The sequence below is a fragment of the Octodon degus genome, unplaced genomic scaffold, assembly GCF_000260255.1.
Source record: "Octodon degus isolate 3935 unplaced genomic scaffold, OctDeg1.0 scaffold00118, whole genome shotgun sequence".
NCBI classification, from domain to species: Eukaryota; Metazoa; Chordata; class Mammalia; order Rodentia; family Octodontidae; genus Octodon; species Octodon degus.
In genome coordinates this window covers 5,268,757-5,282,816 of record NW_004524694.1, presented here as the reverse complement: position 1 = coordinate 5,282,816, position 14,060 = coordinate 5,268,757, and the positions used below count along the sequence as shown (strand labels likewise).

The 14,060-nt window shown below is 37.3% G+C and overlaps 1 pseudogene; it reads left to right on the top strand.

Moving 5' to 3' along the window:
* Nucleotides 1-2,376: 2,376 nt before the first annotated feature.
* On the top strand, nt 2,377-2,978 carry LOC105743347 (annotated as a pseudogene).
* The last annotated feature ends 11,082 nt before the right edge of the window (nt 2,979-14,060 follow it).

Genomic DNA, 14,060 nt, shown 5'->3' with positions numbered 1-14,060 from the left:
TCAAGGATCCTTAATAATCAGATACATTCTTCGTTCACCTTTCATGGCAGTGCCAATTGTCAAGAGAGGCGAATTTCTATGACTCACTTACATTTATGCATGGCTTTCAACGGAGAAACTAACTGCCCTTCATTGCAGACACTTAGAGAAAGCCTGCATAGGTGAGAGATGTGGGGGACAGACATAGTGTCGGCTTGGAAGGAGAGGACAGGATGCTCACAGTCATTACAAGACACACTCTGAAGCTCAAACTTGTTTTCCTATAAGGTGACCACCCACTGGGCATGCAGCTGTTGGTTGATCTCTTCACATTACCTTGTAGACATTGGAATTCAGAGGTTTGACTAAAAATGATTTCTCACCTACTTCTCCCTCTGCAAGTAATAAAATGCCATTTAATCTCTGGCCTGCAAATCTTATACTATCTATAAATATCAACAAAATTGAATCAGTTTAAATACATAATTTGACAGTAAATTAAATATCTGAAAATTGGTATAGTTCTTGATATTTAACCTTGTGTGAGTAGGGTAAAAATGTCATTAAATATTAAATTAAATAACACAACTGACATGTTGATTAGCTATTGCTTTGGAAGCTAAAGTTAAGAATAATCGTGAAATTCTAGAATCAAATAAAATTAATTACATACATCAATCCTTCATTTCTGTCTACTAATATAAAGTTGTAAATTTTCTAGCTGAATCATTATTAGTAGTAATGTTAATAAAAATATTAATCTGTAGTCTTTCTGCTGAGATACCAGTTTTGTTGGAAGATAGTTTCCTATTGGTCTTTGGTATTTCTGCATATGTAAAGGGCACCAATGCATTTTGTTCTAGACTGTCTTTTATTGTTTTTAATATAGTGAAACATGTTATAAAATGGAAATAATATTCCTCTCATTAAGCAGAAAACAGGTATAGAGGTTTGCTTTGCTGAATAATAACAATAATGACACCCTTTGGGGCTTATTGCTTGCACACAGTAGAAAACATAGGTTCCTTAAACTCACACACACTTTGCAATCTGTGACACAAGCTTGTTGTGTCTCGCTGGGCCACATTATGACCCCTCTGTAGACATGAGGGCATAAGGCAGAGGAGCACTAATCTGAAGCAAACGCTTGGGATGAGTGCTCCTGGTCAAGTGGTCCCGTGTCCCTGCTGGACATCTACGAAACTATAGCAGGACAGCTTGTTAGCTTGCAGGTGAAGGAAAGAGTTAAGTCTCTCAAAGTTTCTGGAAGCTTTGTGATACATCAGGATGAATAGTTATAAATGAATTTTTTCAACCTTGACAATCTATTTTTCTTACTAAATGGAATACCAATTGAAAGAAAATCATTCATTTCCAAGATAATAACTCAAATAGTTCATAATGGATACCATATTCTCTAATTAATAATGCTTGAAGACAAAAATCTAAGAGCATTATTAATAGAAAATATATTTTTTAATTGTTAAGCATTCCAATGATTAAGGATTTGGCTACCTGTTTGCTTTGTCAGATACATTAATTTCTCAAGTTAGAATGGGCTGTGTAGAGCCCACAGAGATGGCTCAGCTGTCTAAGCACCTGCCTAGGCAAACACAAGGACCTGGTTCAATCCCCGGTACCACATGGCCTGCTGGCCCCATCCCGAGTATACTGAATGAGCCAAGACAGGGTGTGTTGGTGCATGCCTGAACTCCTAGCACTGGAGAGGCTGAAATAGGGGGATCACTATGAGTCCAAGCTGCATAGTGAGACCCTGTACCAAATAAATAAACAAACAAATAAATAAATAAACAAATAAGATGAGTTAGCTATAAGACAGGGAAGCAGAGTGCTCAACTGCAGATGCTATGTTCTATATTTTATCTTTCTTTTTCTTCTTGAGAGGGTGATGTCTGTTTTCTGTTTGCTGAGATGAGGTCTCACCATGTAGCTCAGGCTGGTCTGGAACTCACTATGTAGTCCAGGCTGACTTTAAACTCACAGTAAACCCTCCTACTCTAGCCTCCCAAGTGCTGGGATTATGGGTGTGCACTTCCATCTGATTTATTTTATATTTCTTGAAACCTTAAAAGAATACACTGAATAATCCCTTCAGTTTCTAAAGAAAGCTCATTATCAAACTAGCTATGGGTGATAATAATCCCTGAACTCAATGTCTCTCAACTAATACTTTTAATTTAGTTTAATTCCATCCCTGGGCCTGCTGTGCTGGCCCTGCCCCCAGGGCGTGCAGAGAGAGTGACTGAGACTGGGCATGGTGACAGGAGCCTATAATCTCAGCACTTTAGAGGCTGTAAACAGGAAAATCACTACAAGTCAGATCTAATAGTGAGACCCTGAACACCCTGTAGACTCTTCCCTAAAAATACAAGAAAAAAAAAAGAAAGAAAGCAAAATAAAGTGGAAGCTAAATTAAGAGCTAAACAACAGAAAAAAAGAACATAAATTAGCAGAAGATGCTGAAATGAAATATCTAGAAAAATATTAGAGACTTGTTGAAGGTGACTTAGATGATCAGACTCATGGAGAAGACTTGCACATCCTATTCTCAAATCTTGGTGAAATTAAATGGATAGGTTTTGTCAGAGTAGCAAAAGAGGGAATAATCCTATTTAAAGAAAAAGCCAAAGAACAAAGTGATGTGGGAAGTACTGCAAGGAAATGTGGAAAAAGAAGCTTTGAAAAAAAATTACGGAAGATCAACAAGAGTCCCTAAACCAATGGAAATCAAAAGGTCACAGATATAAAGGCAGAGGAAAGAAAGCTACCAAGCCTGGGTCTGGTAAAGAAAAAGCACAGTTTCAGGGAAAGAAAACAAACTTCAATAGTAATGAAGAAAATGATGAAAAGGTGTGGCTGGACCAGTGACGAGAGCAAGAGAAGAGACAGACACAGAAGGACCTGCTTCAGAACAACAGAAAACAGTGCTGGAGACCAGAATTTTAATGAATAATTTTTTTATTCATTTTAGGTTTTAAGCTGCCTTTTGTTTCTGAAAGTTTTAAAAAAATTGAATTAGGTTCACTTCAATATCTACCTGTAAAATAGGGCAATAATTTTTTGGTGTTTTAACATGTCTGGTTTTTTTTGTTGTTGTTGTTGTTAACTTGTCTTTTTCTTGATACTATCTGTTATGGTTTGTGTCTAGCTGTCCCCACAAAGCCTCATGCAGTCATGGGTGGGCTTCTAGAGTTTGTGATTCATTCATGGTCTGGGATTATGGGTGTGAGTGCGACATCCACCCTGGGATGGGTAATCTGCAGTACAATATGGGGAAGGGAGAGAGGATTGTTAGCTGCCTCAGTTGCTGTTCCTCCCCTTTTTGCTCTTTTCAGGTTTCTGCCGCCATGAACTGCTGCCCTCTACCATGTGCCACTCTACCTTGGAACCAACTGAGTAGAGACTGAAACCTCCACAAACTGTGAACTAAATAAACCTTTGTTTCCTTAATTCTGAGTGTTGGGTATTTTGTCCCAGCAATGAGAGAAAAGTAACCAACACATTATCCAAACACATATTTTAGTGTATAGTTCTGTGCTCAGATGATCAAATATCAAAAGGAAGATTCTTCACCCAATTGCTTTTGTATTATGAGAATGTGTTAGTATAAAATAACAACTTTTTATATATATTATATAAAAAGTAAAAATAATGTATCATTTGTTTTATTGATATTATGCCTTCTATATATTATCTAATCTAGAAATGTTAATTGCATCTTAAGTAGTAAGCAAATAGTCAATATTTAAGCTGTTTCTGAATGATTTCTGATTTATAACAAATTATTTATCATAAAATCTTATCATATAACTTCCACGCCCCAAAAGAAAACAAAATATATTGGTAAAGAATGAAAGCCTAGGTATAGTTAAGAATTTTCTGAATGGAACCCATTTGCATGGGAAATAGTACCAAGAATCAGCAAATGGAGTCATATCAGATTACAAAGTTTTTGAACAGTACACAAAACAACTGAGCAAAGAAAGAACCTACAGAAAAATTTTGTCAGCAATTCGCAAAGGACTTATATCTAAAATACACACAGAACTGAAAACATTAAACCACCCAAAATGAAAGATCCAATAAAAAACTGGGTAATTGAAATGAATAGACACATATTAGAAGAACAAATGGCCAATAAATACATGAAGAAATGTTCAAAATCTTTGGCCACTAGAGAAATGTAAATGTACCATTAAGCTAATAATGAAATTTTATTTTGTCCCAGAAAGAATGGGTAGCTTCATAATAACAAATGTTGGAAACTATGTGGGAAAAATAATCTTTTACATTGTTGATGGGAATGGAAACTAGTACAACCATTATAGAGATAAGCATAAAAAAAATTCTCAAAAACCTAAAATTAGAAATTCCAAAAAAATTAGAAATTCCATTTGCATTCCCTATTTCCTTTCTAGGTATCTTCTCAAGAGTGTTACAGGCATTGTATTACAGTGACACATGCCTATCCGTAGTGATGGCCACACAATTCATAACAGCTAAATCTTGGAAACAACCAGTATGTCCATCACAGCGGAATGAAAGAAATATATATTTTCACACAATGGAGTACGACTCTATTTTTTGTTGTTGTTGTTTTTTGTTTTGTTTTCAGAACCAGGGATTGAACTCAGGCCCTTGCACTTGCCAGGGAAGCGCTTATTCCACTGAGCCGTCTCCCCGGCCCCTTGGAGTACTACTCTGACACAAAGAATAACGAACTTGAGTCATTTGTAGGAAAACGATTGCAACCTGAGTCCGTGACGCTACCTGAAATGAATCTGCCAGAAGAGTTTAAGAACCGCATAATTTCTCTTACATGAGAAATCCAAAAATGTAAAAAAGAGAAAATCAAAATATAAATAACAGGAAGTCAAGCAATAAGAAGGTGAGCCAAGAAACAGAGGAAGAGGAAGAGGAAGAAGGGACAAAGGACTTAGAAAGAGTGGGAATGGGTTCTATATGCACCAGCTGCCCCTGGGAATGTAATCCTTATACAGCGCATGCATGGTCTACTATAGATTAAAAACAAAGAAAGAGCTTAAAAAAACTCCTAAATTGAAAAATTACTGCCAGTAAAGAAGAAAAAAGAACAAACATGATTCTTTAAAACTATGCTGAGATTTCATACTGTATTATTTGAATACCTTATATGGAATAGGAAACATTTTCATAATGTATTTCATAAGAAAACAACATATCATGCCTAATTGTAGGTATATTTTATTATTGTAATGCTTAACACAGAATTACCCGATGCAAGACATGGTTTCTTAGTTAAGGTACGTTAAATATTTCTAAGTATATCTAAGCTTACCGTTCTATGCAGTTAAGTGGGGTGAAGGTTGAGCTGTTTGTACAGCGTCCCCAGCCCCTGACGCGTCCCAAACAGGGCTCGGGGAAGTTGGCTGGGTGAGGAGCTTGCGTTACTCATCAAGGACCCTTCCACTGAGGAGCTCAGCCGCTGGGCGCTGGAGAGAAGTTGCCCTTGTGCCCGGGGCCAGGGTGTCCTCTGTGTCCCTCTCCATGCTCCCCTCTTCCTCTGCTTCCTGTTCTCCATGACCTGAGCTGCTCCGCCCACTGGGCCAACCCGCCCCGCCATCGCTGCCTGGGAGCCGAGCGCCCAGGCAATGAGCGACCTAGCAAGTCTCCGCTGCTGTGCCTCAGTGCAAGGGAAAGCGAGGAAGAGAAAGGCGAAGGCCAAGGCGGCGACAGTGGCCCGTGCGTTCGCTCTCGATGCTGCGCTCAGGTGCGCTACAGCGTACACTGTATTTCATGTTTCTCAAATATGAAAATGTGTATTTATCTAAAATATTATGAGTTACTTATACATAAGTTATAATTTGTGTAAATTGGGTATATTGCTCTTAATTAAGTATAATATACAAATTTCAAAGTAATAGAATATCAAGTAAAGATTTTTTAATTAAATCTCAGAAAAATTAATGTAATACACATCAGTCAACTTTATCTATGATTATTAATTAATAAAATTCAAAGTACCATTATGCTCTTTAACGTAAGATTTCATCTAATCCTATTACTAAAATGAAAGGACAAATTTAAAAGCTATTATGTTGTCACCTATAAATCTATGTCTCAATTCATTAAATTATTACTCTCAGGTCACCAACTTTCTTTACATATTTAGAAACTAATGAGATTTTTAAATAATTTGTTATTCAAGCCACAGTTTGAGATGTTTAAACTGATTAAAAATAATCAAGTGCATTGTATGAGGCTTATTAAAATTGCCACTGTTTCATTTGATCTTTGCTGCAATACTAAGGTATTCATACAACTGAAAGGATAAAATGAAGATGCTAAATGACTACATTCAAAAGAAGAAGAAAGCTTATAATTTTTTGTTAATTTTATTTGTACTGACTAATTTTGGACATCACAAAACTTTCTCTAATTGAACATATATTAAATGTGGGAAGTTTCAGATGATTAGTTACAAACGTTTCTCAATCTGTTCAGTATTTCAAGGATATTTCATGATAGAGAATCTTGCATGAAATATTGAGGGTAGTTTATGATAGAGACCCAAAGGTAGATGGCTCTGTGCCAGTTCATTTGGCCACAAAACTAAGGAGAACAAAACTTGCTGCTTCAAGCAGCGAACGCAGTTAGGTCATCACTTGAATCTGAGATCAGCTGGACCACTATGTCAACCTCATCTGCTCCTTTCACATATTTGCAGGCTGGTTCTCTCTCTGCCAGTGTCATCCAGGTAGGTGTGTGATGACAGAGGCCTCTGGCCATGGATGATGCTCTGAAGCTCCTAGGAAGACAGAGAACAGCACGCAGGCCTTTTGATGCCTACATTCAGACGAGGTGCTGAGTCTCTTGGTTTTTATAAGTGAAAGCAAGTCAAAGGACCAGTAAGTATTCTTAAACAAAACTGAATGTGATCTCAGTTTTCAAGCACACACATCCACAGTTGTACACATATATGAACATACTACAGTGGAACATGGTTATAGGACCTATGGTAAATGTAGTACTTTGCAACCAATTTAATGATTTTTTTATCATAGATTTTGTGTGCACAGGTGCATGTGTATGTGAATGTTACTGTGTGCCTGAGTGTCAATGGGTACAGAGGAAATGACATATCACACACAAAATAATCAGAAGCAAGCACGAAGCATAAAATTTAAAAGCTAGAGGGCCAGCCAAATAGCTCAGAGGATTAAAGCATCTGCAAGCAGGCGCAGGGGACAGGGGTTCGATGCCCTGGCCTGCTGTGCCAGCCCCGCCCCCAGGACATGCTGAGATGGCAATTGAGACTGGGTGTGGTGGCACACGCCTATAATCTCAGCACTTGGGAGGGTGTAAACAGGAGAAATACTACAAGTCTGATTTAGTAGCGAGACCCTGAACACCCTGTGGACAATTTCCCTAAAATACAGAAAAATAAAAATAAAATGAAAAGCTGTACTTCATTAGTGTTTTGTGAATGCAGCAGGAAAGGCATCTGGGTGACCATGTGTGTATCCGCATAGGCTATGCCATCAAAGTTTGAGCCAATGCTAAGCTGAGCTTTGGTTGGAAACCTTGAACGACTTCTGTCTGTGAGGAAATGCTGTGAATTCATCTGCATTTCCTATACCAGTGCAAAGCTGTCATGCCTTGGCTTCTTAGTCATCTCTCAGCATCTGGTGAGGTAAGAAGCTTTCTGTTCTGTGCCACTTAGATTACAATATTCATCTGTAAATGGAGAAACATCCAGAATTAGTTTTTAGAATGAAGGTATCTGAAGCTTGACCTGAACTGCCTTCTTTTGTTTCAGTTCCACACTTTTCAGTACATCGAATGAGGAACACAGCAAGTTGTGTCTGATGGAAAACTGGTTCACTGTGTTTTACTGTATCTTGTGAACTAACTCTGTTGTCTGAACATTGACCTTGTCTTATGCTAGGATGACAGAGAGAGAGAGAGAGAGAGAGAGAGAGAGAGAGAGAGAGAGAGAGAGAGAGAGAAACTATAGCTTAGTTTCTCTTATTTTGCTCTTCTTTCCCAATCACAGAACCCACAGGCAGTGTTTCTCCCCAACAACATCAGTCATGTATATTCTGTTGAGCTTCCAAAGAAGTAATTGGCCTGATTTCAGGAGCCCCACATTTTAACATAGACAAATCCTACTGGCCTTGTTTGAAGCCACAAGAGCAACACTGTCCTAATCAGCTCCTCAGAAAGATTCTTTCTCATCTGCTATGAAGCAATATCATAATAAGAAATGTGAACTTCACTGTGACCCTCCTGCCTGCGTGTGATCTCCTTCCTCTGCCCAGTGGCTGGGAGAAATCTTTTATTGCCTCTATGTCAAGGGCAGACATCTCTGAGTCTGAGCTTGTGGAAAGTAGGCTAAAAAATCTACTTCCCATTCTGGAGGTTTTGACTTGGAGAGCCAAATAGTAGTGTCTCATCTGAAATCCGCAATCCCCTAAGGGGAGGAAATGGTTCATTCAGCACTCTGCTGCTCACCATGAATATTACAGGTAGACTCTGTAGATGATATGCCAACAGACTTTGTCTGGCAAGCACTTGGAGATTGTGTTTTACTGTAAAAATATTGGTTCCCATGAGAGATATTTGCAGGAATGAACTCATTTGCATGAAATGTCACTAGTGTATACAAGCTCCATGGGATTTATGTAATAAATCTTAATATGCAGTCATCAAGCATGGTCCACAAAGAGGTCATATACTCCTCATAACTTTTCAAGGATACACGTATTATCTACAAAGATCTATTTTGTTTGCCCTTGTTTGGTTTCTCTATGTCTTATAAATTTTTAAAAATGGCCATAGATTTCCAATGTGTTTTTGCCAAAGCTGGAATATATTTGCATATTTATTTAATTGAAAATTACTAATTTCCTTGTTGGAATGCAGCTCTTATTATTTTACCCTGCCGTATCTGGCATACATACTTTTGAAATTTTTCTCTCTCTTTTAATCTTATAATTACTTATTTGTTACAAGGTTTCACTATGCAGATCAGACTTAGTGACCTTTCTGTCTCAGCCTCCCCACCACTAGGATTATAGGTGTACACCACCACACCTGGTATTGGTGGCTTGCCCAGCAGAATGGTATGCAGTACTAGAGATCAAACTGTGGTTCTTGTCTTTGCCAGGCAGATACTCTTAGACCACCAAGCTATCTCCCAGCCCCAAATTTTTCTAACCTTTATGTATCCAAATCATTAAAATTTGTGATAACACATAACTTTTATCTAATTAATATGAGAACTGAGGGCCAGCCAGATAATTCAGTGGACTAATGTGCCTGCTTATGCAGGCTCAGGGACTGGGGTCGATCCCTGGCGTGCTGTGCAGGCCCGGCCTCCTGCTGCACTGAGTCTGAGAATGAGACTGGGCATGGTGGGGTGTACCTGTAATCCTAGGTCTGGGAAGGCTGAAAACAGCAGGACCATTATCAGTTGGATCTGTATAGTGAAACCCTCTAGACCTGTACTAAATACATTAAAAAAATTAGAACTCAATGTGTAAGATACATTGATTGATTTCACCTTTATACTGTTTTCAAGAAAACAGTATATTTATCTTCTAAGGATTTTGAATAACACAGTGCCTGTATTTTAATATTTAGCATATTTGTGGAAAAATATCATCAGTCTGTTAGTATTATAACATTTTAAATGGCAAATTAGGATATGACTATCTATCTTGAACAGGAGAAAGCAATTAAGTATACATATATAGAGATTGTCTTCAAATCTGTCAGTTTTATTTTTCCTTCCAGAGAAACCAGCAATCTTGACAGGCATGAATTACAGCAATGATGCTTTTTCTCCTGGAACATTGAAATTGATTTTCAAACAAATGTAATTCATCTTTAGTTTAAAACTAAATCACTCTCGTGTTCTGAGTTAGCACAGAGAGTTCCATACAGGAACCTCTCTCCATTGTTTTCTTTAAGCACAATAAAATTCTCAAAGATAGCATGCAATTCTAAGCACAGGATGAGATTTTTTAAAAGAATAAAAAATACATACAAAATACTTAGGCACCTCTACAGTGAGGTTCTGTGATTGCAGGTGGTTTTTAATTATAAAAAGAATTGCAAATCATCCTAAACCTAATTACAAAGGGTTTTGTAATGTTGTTGTTCTGAAAAAGATTCTTCCCTTGTGTTCAAGGCTGGCTCAGAACTCACTGTGTAGCCCAGGCTGGCCTCAAATTGTGGTGATCCTCCTGCTGAGGGCTGGGATTATCAGTATGTACCTTCTACTTTTACTTTTTATTACTCAAAGGATTTTTTTTTCATTTTTAAGTGGTCTTATTTTATGCTAAATTGTTGCTTTAGGATAAAGAAATCTTGAAGGAGCTCAACTCCAAATTGCATATTAAATTCTTATGAATGGTAAAGTATACTTAAAAATTATAAGGAGAAAGCAAAGAGTCTGGAACTTGGTTATGTTTATTATCCATACTTATTTTTTACTTTTCTCCTTAAAAGCACTTCGTGATCACCAGAGACATGATGAAGAATGTTGCATACCTTCATCTTTATGTTGAAGGAAGTCCATTTCAGTAATATGGACTTCATGGTGGTAACTTTTGACACTGATGTAGCTACTTATCTTTATTATCATAATGTCAAAAATATATGGGGAGATTATTTTTCCATTTTATATGCTTAACAATTATCATAAGGAAAGAATATTATTTAAAATAAAGAGGTAATGCAAAAGTATATTCAAACCATGCAAATTAAGTATATCTTCATAGCCTGTTCAAAAATCACATGACAGAGACACTTATGAATGATACTGGAAATCAAACATGCCCTACCTTTACATGCTGGGATAATTAAAAGTTATTGCTACTACCTGTGTACAATCTTGACAAAATTCTCAGCTGTCAACAGACAAGATTTAAAACTAAAGGGGAAAACCAATTTACTCAGTTCAGAAATATATTTTAGGTCTGGAGTTACTCAATAATTTAGGAACTAACTTTGAACTTGGAAGACATTGTTGTTCCTTTTGACCTGCAAAAGTACAGAAATGTAAGTGAATAATACTATGTCACTAATCAAGAGCCAAATGTGCCTTATATGAATACTTTTTAAAAATGATATTGCACACATTAAGGATTTCATAAAACAATGCAAACTTAGATGAAACAAGATTAAGAAGGGAAGTTTCCTCTCTTCTATTTTGCTGTGGTGGTCAGTTTGCAGGCAAGTCAGTTTGATGACAAGTTCTCCCTTAGCATTACGAGACTAACAATGTCCTGGACTCTCTTCCATTAGTTGCCTACAAAATCCTATGTGAAATTGAAGTGAGAAAATGATTTGTCTCTATTCCTCATTTATAACCCAGACACATCTTTATACAAAAAAATAGACCCTCTTATATAAAATCTAATCATGACTTTTGGTTCTCGATTGCAGAGAACCAAAAACTTTGCATAAAGATAAGTTACATATTCATAGAATGGAAAAAATATTTTGTAAATATCTTCTAAGTAATGTTATATAAAAATAAATATAAAACTCAGACACCTATACTATAAAGTACATTGAAATGTGAACTAATGAATTATTTATACCAGGAAGAGTAAACTGTTGAACACACAGCATAAAATATTTGAGTGTTAGCTCTCTGGAGGAGAAATATATTTCCTAAGCTGAGATACACTGAAAGAAATGACAGCTAACAATTAACTGTCTTTTGCTATACAGTTGGTGCTTCACTCTTTTAACAATGTATTAAAGCATTTTATCTTAAAGCAATTCTACAAGGCAGGTATTAATTGCCATCTCAATTTTATAGATGAAGAATTTGGCATCTAGAAAGATTAAGTCAGTTATGAAAAACGATGTAGTAAAATTCAGAGTCAAGGCTTTAACTCAGGAATTCTGTTTCCAGTGTTCACATCATTATATAAAAATGCACACAAAAAGAAAAACCTCAGCAAATATAAAAGTAAAATATTAACATATTTGTTATATAATTCAAACACACCTTTGGCAACAGCAATAGTAAATGTGTTTCCCAAAATCCATAGACCTATATAGCCTAAAGAGCGAACTTAAATATGTGTGAATTTTTAAAAAAATATATCTTTTTAGAGGCATCAGGGATCTGAGAAAGAAATACAGACGATCACAAGAGAATGTGTGTTTACAAATTAGAAAATAATCTCACTGAAGGAGATGATGTTTTAAAGAGCTGGCTTACACCTATTTGAAGATAAATAGAACCTGTATGCCTCAAAATAAGGACCTGCTGATAAGTATTGTACATAGTTGATAAAGTTATTTATCATGGGTATAGTGATGAACAGTATTTCTTTTCTTTCTTTTTTTTTTTTTTTTTTTTTGCAGAACCAGGGATTGAACTCAGGTCCTTGTGCTTGCCAGGGAAGCACTTATTCCACTGAGCCATCTCCCCAGCCCCCAGTATTTCTAACTGCATTGTGTACTGTTATTGAATGATTAAGCAATTGGTTAGCAGTGGTAGAAACCTGGTTTCTCTCTGTTGGCATGGAAGTTTGCAGATAAACATAGAGAAATAAAAATAATTTATATGACAATGGCAATGGCTCTGCCTTGGGCAAAATATGAACTTCTGTTTCCATTCATGTAGATCCACATGATTATGAAACAAGAAGAGTCACAGTGAGCCAGAGCTGGGACAGAAGACGGATACAGCGAAATGAGACTCTGGGTTCCATCACCGTTATCCCTTGTGGCAAAAGATGTTTCAGCAGAGTAATTATGAAGCCTTGATAAAAATTGCAAACATAGAATGCTTACATGAAATAAAAAAAAAATTGTTACCATGGAAAAAATAGCCTAAATAGGGCCTGCAACCAAACATGATCATATATATGTATGTATTTGGTTGTTGAAGGGTATCTCACTATGCAGCTCGGGCCACCACGCCTGGATCTGACCAGCTCAGCCTGCCCTGGGGGCGAGGCTAGCATGGCATGTGGTGCCGGGAATCAGACTATGGCCCCTGTGCTTGTCTAAGCCTGCCTCAGCACTCACCTGAGTCAGCTGGGTTACCTCACCGACCCCGCCTCGCTTGATGAGAACTTCAAAGTCCCTCATTGTGGAGGTTATGCAGCTTGGAAATACAGCTCTGTTTCACGCTAAGTGGACTGTAAATAACACCACTGACGTGTGTGGTGGTACCATCACCTACCTAACTTCTCAGTCAGGTGAAGGCCAGTTTTCCTGAGAACAATGCCTCTCCTTAGCTATGTAGATGTCTGATGAGCGATTAAAGGAGATAAAAGGCTTGAACGTTCTCTTTTCATATCGTCTCTCTCTCTTTTGCTGTTTTAATACTTGGGTCCAATTCTACTCAGCTGTGCAAATAGACTTGTTGATCATTTAATAAATGTTTCATCTAAAAATATAATAATACAATGTTAACTTGGCCTATTGTCCATCAGAGCTGGTATGTTTTCTTTTCCTTTTCTTCTCTTTTCAGTCCCCATTGTTGTGCTTCTTTAGAAGACATGGATTCCCAATGATCTGAAATTTTTCAATACTGTCATAAGACCCAGATAGAGCAAGTGTATTGCACAGAATGATGACTTTATCTACATGAGAATTGAGAAACCTCCTGCTGATTGTTTCACACTCACCACAAGCAGTGCCTTCTGCACCACTCTGAGCCAACATAAAACACTGCACCTGGCAAAGCAAGAAAGACCTCTCAGTCCCTTCGTTCTCCAGGCAATAGCCTGGTTACTTTCTTGACCAATTGCTCTTTTCTGCTGCAGCCGGAAATTAGTCAGTGTCCCTCCTCCCCAATAAAGTTTTGCCTGCCTGGAGCGTGTGTGTGTGCTTCTCATCCTTGCCCCAGTGTTATTTCCATTTCTGGAGCCAATGGGCCTGTTGTCTTTTATCAGGAAAGTATTGAGACATTTATTGACATGTGAGTAAACATATTGAGATGAAAACATTCATGTCTATCTCTGTCAGTTGGCAAGCAGGATTTAAACCAAAGAAAACCCATGAAAAATGAGCTTAACCCTGGTTTCTTCAACCATTCTCTAATC